Here is an 11,765-nt window from a genome sequence, read left to right on the forward strand (position 1 = left end):
TAATCATGTACTCACAACTGTATTCTCATGTGCTACTAATGATAAAACTTGCCTCGATACCTTGTATAGATATAAAATATATATTTTACAGTGACCTTGTATAAGTAAATGAAGGAAGTACGTCCTCTAGTACTGAACAGCTGATTTAATCATGTACTCGCAACTGTATTCTCATGTGCTACTAATGATACTAGTAAATGGCACGTGCTATGCACGGACCTATGTCAATTTTGTTTTGTATTTATTAACTTATTTTCTTCAACTAAGATCCATACACACACATGGACATAAATTGGACGATAAATAAGTCCGCTAATCTCATACAGTTTCTAGAGATAGGCATACACACATGGGTGTGTGTAATGTAGCTATCATCATTAAAGCTATGATGAGCGTTTTCACGGAAATTATTATTTAATTAATGATCAACTATAAAAAACTTCTAAAAAATTATAGCAGTGCATTATTGGCTTTGCACATTTTAAAGTACCAAGGAAAAAAATCTTGATAAAATTTAATAAGTTCTAGATGAGCTTTGTAGAGAGATTAAGTTTCTTATTTATCACTATAAAATAGTTGGTTATTTCAACGACAACATATGTTTGATTAATTTTGTTACTAAAAAATTGTTGATAGAACAAAGGAAAAACCATGCCACAACATTTGTAGAACAATCTATAAGTAAAGGTAGAAGATATTTAGTTCTCTAAAAAAGATATTTAGTTACACCATATATCACATTCATACTCAACCAGATCCCTTTTACACTGCATATACGATTTGTCTGAGGTCAAACTTTATAAAGTTTGACCAACTTTATAGAAAAATATCAACATTCACAATATAAAGTCAATATCGTATCATGGATTTAATTTCGATAACTTTATATTATAGATGTTGATATTTTTTAATATAAATATGGTCAAATTTCAATTTTATGAAATTTGACTTCAGATAAATCTTATGTGGAGTAAAAAGATTGGAGGGAGTACTTCTATTTTGCATATGGTTTTCTAATTTGGTAAAAAAAAAGTCTTTTCAAAGGCTGTACCGCTGCATGCCTTCATGTCATTTCTTCTATCTGATACGTATCTCCTACCGTGAACATGCTAGAAATTTCTATGCTAGTAGCCTAGTAGTAGTAATCCTCACGTGAGCATGCCAGAGCTCCCTCCATCTCTTTCTCTCTCCTGTTGCTAGTCGTACTAATCACTAATTACGTGAGCATGCGAGAACTTTCTACACAGAGATGGAAGAATCACGTCGTGCGTACAAGCCTGCTCAGAGGCATGCTGCCACATTGGCGGGGTCACCGCGAATCCCTGCAATATGAACCGTTGGATTAGTCTATCCAATGGTGTAGCTGCAGCCACATTGTCTTCTAGCTAATGACATTAAATCTGAGCCATTGGATAAGAAAGATCCAACGGTTCATATGAGTTGATATTCATACACTATATAGGAGTATAGACTAGAGATATTTAGATATTTTTTTGAGCCAAAACCGTAGAACAATTGTTCTACGGTATATTTTCATTAATTAAAAAAGTACATTTACATATGCAACAAAAAAGTGAAAATCAGCCAATGCCAGCTCTAGGGAACATCATGATTAAATTAAGTGTTCTGTTCTCTCGAAATTCTGATCTTCTCTGCCTTAGATGTATTGGCTCTGAGCTCTGTAACTTGAAGTCCTTTTTTCAGGTAGTGTTTCCAAGTGTCCACAGAAGGTGCAACCCTTCTAAAGATTTTATCGTTTCTGCTCATTCAGATGCCCCAGCAACCCATGATAATGATATCCATGGCAATGTCTGATGTGAGGTGGTTCATGGAAAGATGAATTTCATCATAAACAGAGATGCCTCTTAACTTGTTTGGAACTATGGAGTGCCACATCTCCTAGCGAACTGGCAATCCCAGAAAAGATGGACAACTGTTTCTTCGGTGGCATCAGAACATAGGGCACAATTGTAATCTTCCAAATACATGTTCCTCCTATGAATTAAGTTCTTGGTGCTGAGGCTATCACAAAGTAATAACCAGAAGAAGATCTTATGTCTGAGTCTGCAAGCTTTTTTTCCAAAGATATCTGAATATGTCATGAGCTGTGTTCTCCCCCTTGATAGCTTTGTACATTTTCATGGATGAGTAGTTAGGTGCTGTCCATGTGTATGACCATCTGTCTTGGTTTGTAGATGATGCTTGTCCATTCAGTATAATTTGCAAGGAGTTGAATTGTTCAAATGCTAGCTGAGATAGTGGCCTGTGGAATAGTTGACTGATGTCATTGTGCTCCAACACTGTATTCAAAGAGATTGCCTGATTGATTGCAAATGAGTGTAATTCAGGGAATTTGGTGTGTAGTGGTAACACTTGCCACTTGCCATACCAGAAGTGCACCGAATCACAAATGCTTGCTTTACATATGGCATGTTGCTTGAATACAGGGAGAAGCTTCAGAACATCTCTCCACCAGAAAGATCCCACCTTTTGTTCACTGGCAATCTGTTCTGATAGTGTCTCTCCCAAATGATATTCACCCATGGTGTATCAGTCTTGTTGAAGAACTTATGCAGGAACTTTAGGAGAAGGGCCTTGTTGTGCATGTGAAGGTTTAAGACCCCAATGCCACCATGGTTCTTTGGTCTGCTGACTTTGTCCCATGAAATAAGCACAATACCCCTGTCCATTGAGCCATACTTTCTCCAAAAACAGTTCATAAGGTATGAGTTGATTTGCTTGATGACTGTTTTGGGTATCATCAGTGTACTCATGAAGAAAGTAGGCATACTTGTGAAAATGGATTTTATAAGGGTCAATTAATCTCCAGAGGATAACATTGTACAGCAGCTCAGCAATCTATTCTCAATTCTGTTCAGCAAGGGAATGAAATCTTCCACTCTAGGTTTTGTGAGACACAGTGGCAGGCCCAGATAGGTGTGTGGCAATGTACCAATCTTGCATCCTAAAAGATTTGATAGTGCATTCATTTTATCAGCAGGAGTGTTGATTGAGATCATTATGGACTTAGCATAGTTCACCCTGAGTCCAGTGTATTGAGCATAGTGCAAGAGGAGATTTTTGATGTGCTGGATATGTCTGTGATCAACCTTGGCCACTAAGAGGGTATCATCTGCATATTGTATAATTGGATAATCTGGACAAGAAGTGTGGATGAGTGAGGACTCAATCAAGGAGGCATTGCAGGCTTCATTGAAAATTGACTGTAGCAGATCAGCAGCAATCACAAAAATCAGAGGGGACAGTGGGTCTCCTTGCCTCACACCATTGTTGCAAATGAATTGTTTACCAGGAACTCCATTAAGCAGAATAGATGAAAACCCAGAGCCATATATCATTTTAATCCAGTGGATCCATTTCTCACCAAAACCTTTAGCTTGTAGAATCTCAATGATGGTGTTATGGTTCAACATGTCAAATGCTTTCTCAAAGTCCAACTTGAGTAATATGATTTCCTTTCTGCTTTGTAGACATTGGTGGATATATTCATATGACCATGCCAGGCAATCTTGGATACATCTGTGGTTAAGAAAATGTAAGTGCATCTAGTGCCCCTTAGTGATTTTGGTGTATTGAAGACTTATAGTTTAAGGGACTAATGTTCTTTGTGAGTGTACACAGGTCTATAACTCTATGAGGAGTTTGATATTTACAGAGAAAGTCGACCCCTAAAAATGAATATTTTCGACTGAAGATTTTGGTTTTCTGAAGACTTTCTGAAGACTTTGAAAGTGAAGAAATTGGTGTAACCCTGAAGACTTAGTATTCATTCGAGGAACATGAAGCGTGAAGACTTTTGTTTTCGTAGTTTCATTTTCTCTTTCTTGAGTCATAGGAAACACCGTACTGTTAAAGGGGGTCGAGGAAATACTAAGGAAAAATTTCCAAGTGATGCTCAACTCAAAATCCTACACCTACCAATCCCTTCGAGTGAAGCCATTGGAAATCTCATACAGTTCAGTCATATTCTTCAGTGACAGAGACGAAGTTCTTCTGGTCTGTGAGGAATTTGTTCTGACTGAGGAGTTAGGAATTCGCCAGTGCGGATTGCCTACACAGTGAGGAACAAGATAGCCCTGAGGAACTTGAGCCTCAAATATCCGACCGTTGCTGTGCTACGCGCCAGCTGTCCCAAAATATCTACCCACCTAACGGTCGTATCATTGAAGGGCATTTATGTCTTATCATGTCGGGCTGCTCCCTAGGCTATAAATAGCCGCCCCCTACAACCACTAGCTGGTTGGCTGCTCCGAGAGAAACTGACACTTGTCACTTGAGAGCATCCCATCCTCCGAGGACTTTGAGCGAAAATCATCAAGTGAGGAAAAACCCAAACCCAAACACCTACAAACCCAAAGTGATTGAGCATCACTGAAGAGATTGATTTTGCGTAGATCCGACACTTGTTACCTTTGAAGATTGTGCTTCTTCCAGACGATTAAGCGTCATGGTCTAGAGCATCCAAGAGGAAATTGTGGATCGCCGAGTGACCGAGTTTGTGAAGGTTCGGAAGTCACCTGAAGACTTACTACGAGTGATTGGGCGAGGTCTGTGTGACCTTAGCTCAAGGATAATACGGTGAGGACTGTGTGTCCTCAGGTTTAAATACCTAGCCGCTCCAACCAGATGTACAACTGAGACAACAGTTGGAACTGGTCTACCAAATCATTGTCTTCACCAAGCTAACTGGTTCTATTTCCTCATTACAGTTTTTGTGTGCTTGTTCATATCTGTTTGAAGACTTTGACTAAAGACTTTCTCAATTTCCTCAGTTCAATTACTTCAGTCTGTTTGTCTTCATCCTGTGTTATCCTGTGTTTATGCTTTCTGTACTCTGTGCTTGTCTTCATTTCATCATGATGACTATGCTTGTGTTCTGTTATGTTTACTTTTGAGTACTTATTCCGCTGCAAGTAGTTCTTCGCTAAGGAATTTTCTCAACCGCAAATTCCTCAGTGAAGAATTCATAAAAATCGCCTATTCACCCCCCTCTAGTCGATATAACGCACTTTCAATTGGTATCAGAGCAAGGTACTCCCTTGTTCTGTGTGATTTTGGTTTAACCGCCTGAAGTTTTAGTTATGTCGACCGCAGGTATGATCAAGGTCTCTGCTGGGTGTCCTACCTTCGATGGGACGGACTACCCCTACTGAAAGAATAAGATGCGGATGCATCTTGAGGCAATTGATAACGATCTCTGGTATGTTGTGGAAAATGGTGTTCCCTCAGTCACACCTTCTCTGAATGCTACTGATGTCAGAGATTCAAGCAACTCGACTCCCAAGCAAAGAACATCATGTGTGGCCATCTGAGCAAAGGGCAGTATGGAAGAGTGAGTGCTTTGGAAACTGCCAAGCTTATCTGGGATAGGCTGTCCAAAGTCAATGAAGGAGTCTCAACACAGCGTGGCTCTCGAGTTGACGTTCTTCGCAATCTCTTCAACCGCTTCAAAAGACTCGACAATGAAAATGTTCAACAAACCTTCGATCGCCTCACTGACATCTCAAATGAGCTTCAAGCACTTGGTGCCACTGACATCACCGACCATGAGGTGGTGAAGAAATTGGTGAGATCGCTTGATTCCTCATTTGATACTTTGGCACTGATGATACAAGAACGTGCTGATTACAAGTCACTTGATCCCGCTGATATCCTCGAGAGGCTAAATACTCATGAGTTCCAGCTTGCTGAGAGGAGAGATCTCTACGGTTCGAGCTATGGCAGATCACGTGCCCTGAAGGCCAAGGTCGTCTCTGAATCTGAAGGTGAAGATTCTGGTAGTAGCCTTGGTGATCCTGAAGAACTGAGCCAGGAGCTAGCATTGTTCGTGAAGAAATTCCAAAGGTTCTCAAGACGTGGTCGCTTTGGAAAATCCTCAAGGAGCAATGATTCCTCATCCAGTGACTACAAGAGGCTATGCCACAAATACAAGAAACTTGGTCACTACATTCAAGATTGTCCTCAGTGGGAAAAGGAATCAAAGAAGAAGAAATACAAGGAGTACAGTTCTGATGACTCGAAGAAGAAGAAATCTTCAAAGTCTTCATCATCAAAATCTTCAAAGTCTTCATCTCACAAGAAAAGCAACTCCAAGAAGGCTCGGGCATTCATTGGCAAGGAAATGGACTCTGAGGCTGAATCTGAGGAATATGAGGAAGAGGAGGCATCTGAGGAGTCAGAGTCTGTTGTGGCGAGTCTAGCTCTCACTACTGCATTCGTCAGCAAGTCTATCTTCAACTCTGAAGAAAATGGCTCCACCAACAAGGCTGATGAAGGCAATGATGACTACGCTCCCACCTATTGCTTCATGGCAAAGGGTGCCAAGATACTCAAATATACCTCCTCTGAATCAAGTGAGAATGAATCTGATGAAAACCTCAAGCCCAGCTACTCTAAACTTGCTAAGATTGCTGTGAAACAACAAAAGGCTTTTGAAAAGGTTCAAAACATGCTAGACAAAAGTGATGATATGTTGGGTGAAGAAATGGATCGCACTAAAACCTTGACTGAAAATCTTCAGAGACTTCAGTCTAGGTTTGACAACCTTGAAGGTCATCATAACACTCTCTTATCTGATCATGAGAAGCTTTCTTATGAATTTCTTTAGAGAAAGCAATATCTTGAAAAGCTAAGAGTGAGTTATGAAGATCTTCAGAAGGAGCGCGATTCATTACTTGCTCAACAAATCAGCGCTACTCCGGAAGAATTTGTTCCTCCATGTTTGAAGTGCATTGAACGTGAATCTGCTAATTCTTCACCTGAATGTTCAAATGCTTTTAATGCTACACATTCTTCAATTGTCTCTGCTATAACTAATTGCTCATCTGAGGACATTGCTAGTATCACTGATGATGCAGGGCTGAAGGAATTGTACATGACAGGCATGTACAAAAGCCTCAAAGGGCATCAGACTCTTTGTGATGTGCTTAAAAAGCAGATCCTTAACAGGAACCCTAGGAAAGAGGGTATTGCCTTTGAGAGGAAACTCAATGCTGATGGTACATATTGGAAGCCTGAGCAGTACCCCAAAACCTCATGGGTTGCTGCAAAGGGACCTCCAGTTGATCCATCCAATTTATCTGGCTTTACATGTGAATCTCCTCATTCTTATGATGAGTCATTTGACTCCAACTATAAGCTGTTCAAAAATCAGAATGGTGAAGTATTTGCTAGATATGTTGGCACTGACTACAGGAACGGTTCCCCTATGAAGAAAATCTGGGTTCCCAAAAGGTGCCTTGAAAATCTTCAGGTGAATGTCATCATGACACCACCCGTGAAGAATAGGAAACCCAGATCAAATTCTTCATATGGACCAAATTCTTCATATGGATCCAAGTCCTCATACGGACCAAATTCCTCACGTGGATCAAATTCCTCAAAAGGATCAAAGTCCTCATATGATTATCATCGTGCTAACACCTATGTTTCGCAGGGAAGAGCTAAGGGCTATGAATATGAGCATTCTTCTTCTAACCATTATGTTCATAAGTCCTCGAAGAATTTCTCTGCTTATTCATATGCTTACCCTACTCCTCTTATGTGAAACGAAATGGATTGGCTTCTATGCCACCTTTCTCGTATGGAGCTCGCAGAGTGATGAACTCTTTGCCACCCCTTCAGATGTGGGTGGTGAAGAAAAAGAACTAATCTCTTATGCAGGGTCAGGTCTCCATACGTGCTAAAACGTCTGAAGAATTTGCTGGAGACCTGAAATTGCCTGAAAGGACGCAGGCTAATCATGAAGAAATGAACTTTCATTTCTCACGTCCTCATACTGCTTTATCTGTTCTATTGCTTGATGAAATTGATCTAATGAATTGATGTCATATTCTTCACTGATGAAGTATATGAGTTTGTAAGCTGCACTAATTCATCTGCAGGATGATCAACCCAAAGCCAATGAGTGGGTCCTCGATAGTTGATGTACAAATCACATGACTGGTGACAAGAATCTATTGATGGATGCTCCCTTATCTCCATCGCATCTGAAGCATATCATCTTCGCTGACAAAGGCAAAAGTCAGGTATTGGGTCTAGGTAAGGTTGCGATCTCAAACGATCGACACATGGACAAAGTCATGCTTGTCGAGTCCTTAGGATACAACCTCATGTCTATCTCAATGCTTTGTGATCTTGATATGGTTGTCTTTGGCAAGTATCGTTGTGTTGTGATCATGGAAGCTGACCATTCCAAAGTCTTTGAAGGCTTTAGAGAGGAGACTTGTATATTGTTGACTTCTCTACAGGACCACAACCAGCCGTATGCCTACTTGCAAAAGCTTCAGAAGGCTGGCTATGGCATCGATGACTTGGTCATGCAGGCATGAGGAATTTGCACACGCTCGCAAAGAAGAAGCATGTCATTGGCATTGAGAATGTCAAATTCATCAAGGATCACTTATGCGGAGCCTGTGAAGCTGGAAAGATGACCAAGGCCAAACATCCAGCGAAGACAATTATGACTACCACTCGTCCATTTGAATTGCTTCACATGGATCTCTTTGGTCCTAACCATTATTCTGCCGTCACAAATGATGCATCTCTCTATGGCTTTGTTATTGTTGATGATTACTCTCGTTACACATGGGTGCATATTGTCACTTACAAACATGAAGTGCAGGAAGTCTTCAAACGATTTTCCTCGAGGGCTTCAACCAACTTTGGTGTGAAGATCAAGCACATCAGGAGTGACAATGGAACTGAGTTCAAGAATTCTGGTCTTGATGACTATCTTGATGAACTTGGTATTACTCATGAGTTATCTGCTCCTTATACTCCTCAGCAGAATGGCGTCGTGGAGCGCAAGAACAGGACTCTTGTTGAGATAGCTCGCACAATGCTTGATGAGTACAAGACGCCTCGTCACTTCTGGATTGAGGCAATTTATACTGCGTGCCACATCATCAACAGAGTATATCTTCACAAATTCTTCAAGAAGACTGCCTATGAACTCCTCACTGACAAGAAACCCAATGTGAGTTATTTCAAAGTCTTCGGTGCTAAATGTTGGATCAGAGATCCTCATCACAACTCTAAATTTGCACCGAAAGCACATGAAGGTTTTATGCTTGGTTACGGAAAGGACTCGCACACCTACAGAGTCTTCAACAACGTTCACCACAAAGTTGTTGAAACTGTAGATGTGCGGTTCGATGAAACTAATGGCTCGCAAAGAGAGCACCTACCTTCTGTGATAGATGAACCAGCACATGAGGAAACTATCAAGTTCAAAGCTACTGAGGATGTCATTCCGACCAAAGAATCTGGTGAAGAATTCATTCCAGAACGTGAAGAACGCCGAGCTAATGCACCTGAAGAAAATGGTGCTGAAGAAAATTGTGCTAAAGAAAATGCTGATCAAATTCCTCGACGACAACCAACTCATCCTCGCGTTGCAAACGAAGTGCAAATTGAGAGAATCATTGATGACAATGAAGCACCAGGTCCTCTCACACGCTCAAAAGCTTCACATTAATCTAACTTTTGTGGGCACTTTGCTTTCGTGTCCATCACAAAGCCCACTAAGGTAGATGAAGCATTTCTGGAGCCTGAATGGATTCAAGCTATGCAAGAAGAATTACATCAGTTCGAGCTCAACAACGTCTGGGAACTGGTCAAACGTCCAGATCCTCGCAAGCACAATATCATTGGCACAAAGTGGATCTACCGCAACAAGCAAGATGAAAATGGCCTTGTGGTGAGGAATAAGGCACGGCTTGTAGCTCAAGACTACACACAGGTTGAAGGAATCGATTTTGATGAAACTTTTGCACCTGTTGCGAGACTTGAGGCTATTCGCATATTACTTGCTTATGCTAACCATCATGATATCACTTTATATCAAATGGATGTGAAAAGTGCATTCCTCAATGGTAAGCTTGAGGAAGAAGTATATGTAGCTCAACCCCCAGGTCTTGAAGATCCAAAGCATCCTGACTAAGTCTTCAGACTCAATAAGGCCCTCTATGGCCTCAAGCAGGCCCCTCGGGCGTGGTATGATACTTTGAAGGAATTCCTTATGAAGAAAGGCTTCAAACCCGGTTCACTCGACCCTACTCTTTTCACTAAATCTTATGATGGTGAATTGTTTGTGTGCCAAATTTATGTTGATGATATTATCTTTGGCTGTACTGACCAACGTTACAGTGATGAATTTGCCTATATGATGAGTGAAGAATATCAAATGTCTATGATGGGAGAATTGAAATTCTTCTTAGGTCTTCAAATTTGTCAACATCGCAATGGCATATTCATACTCAGGAGAAATACCTCAAGGATGTACTGAGGAAATTCGGCATGCAAGATTGCAAAGGGGTCAAAATTCCAATGCCCACAAATGGCCATCTATGCACTGATGAAAATGGTATTGACTTCGATCAAAAGGTATACCGCTCCATGATTGGTTCTTTATTGTACTTATGTGCATCTAGGCCAGATATTATGCTTAGTGTTTGCATGTGTGTCCGATTTCAAGCTACACCGAAAGAATCACACCATAAGGCTGTGAAGCATATTCTTCGATATCTAGCTCACACACCAACACTTGGATTATGGTACCCCAAGGGCTCGGCTTTTGATCTCATTGGATATTCAGACTCTGACTATGCTGGTGATCGTGTGGACCGCAAGTCAACATCTGGCACATGTCATTTCCTCGGACGATCTTTGGTATGTTGGTCCTCGAAGAAACAGAACTGCGTATCACTGTCTACTGCTGAAGCTGAGTACATTGCTGCTGGTTCTTGCTGTGCTCAATTGCTGTGGATGAAGCAAACTCTCAAGGACTACGGTGTCAACGTGAAGAATGTGCATCTCTAGTGTGACTATGAGAGTGAATCAAGATTGCTCACAACCCAGTTCAACACTCGAAGACAAAGCACATTCAGATTCGTCATCATTTTCTTCGTGATCATGTGTTGAAGGGCGACATTTCTATCGAGCATGTGAAGACTGAAGAACAGCTAGCCAATATCTTCACAAAGCCCTTGGATGAGAAGAGATTTAGCAAGTTGCGGTGTGAGCTAAATATTTTAGAATCTTTGAATGTTCTTTGAAAAGGACACTCATCCTAACACTTATGCAAAATTGATGACTTAGATGTGCAACACATGAAGAAACGTTTTTCTTCAATCAATGAAGAATAACACTCTAAGTGTGAAGAAATTAACGAAAAATTTGATTCTTAGAACCCTACGACAATTGTACGCGGTGTCTGAAATCATCATTCTTATACGGTGGGTCACGCCACCACCAAAAGTTGAAAATCTTCAATTTGAGTTTTTTTCTCAGTTTTTGAAATTCCTCAGTTGTTCAATTTCTTCAACTTTGCATTGTCTTCACTGTTTCCGTTGTTTTTCTTCATAGGCTATACATATATATATGTATATATATATATATATATTTGAGTTTATGTCCTCTACAGCATTCACTTATTGCTAATTCTTCATGTTGCTTCTTTTGCTAAGTGACTGTGATCGGACCCTTCCCCCCTATGCTAAACCCAACCCAATCTATTCACAAATTCTTCATGTGCGTTCTATTTGAAACTCGTTCAAAATCTTCACTGTGTCCTTGTCAGCTGAAGAATCTGCGAACGGAACTTTTAACTTATCTTATCTAAATTTTCGGCTATGCCGCTCAAACTGTTCCGCATCCCACGAAAATACTTATCTATTCACCCATGATCTCACACAATCACCACCTCTCAGTACGTGGGTGACACATGTCAAGCGAATGAGAAG

The sequence above is a fragment of the Aegilops tauschii genome, chromosome 1 (genome assembly GCF_002575655.3).
Source record: "Aegilops tauschii subsp. strangulata cultivar AL8/78 chromosome 1, Aet v6.0, whole genome shotgun sequence".
NCBI lineage: Eukaryota > Viridiplantae > Streptophyta > Magnoliopsida > Poales > Poaceae > Aegilops > Aegilops tauschii.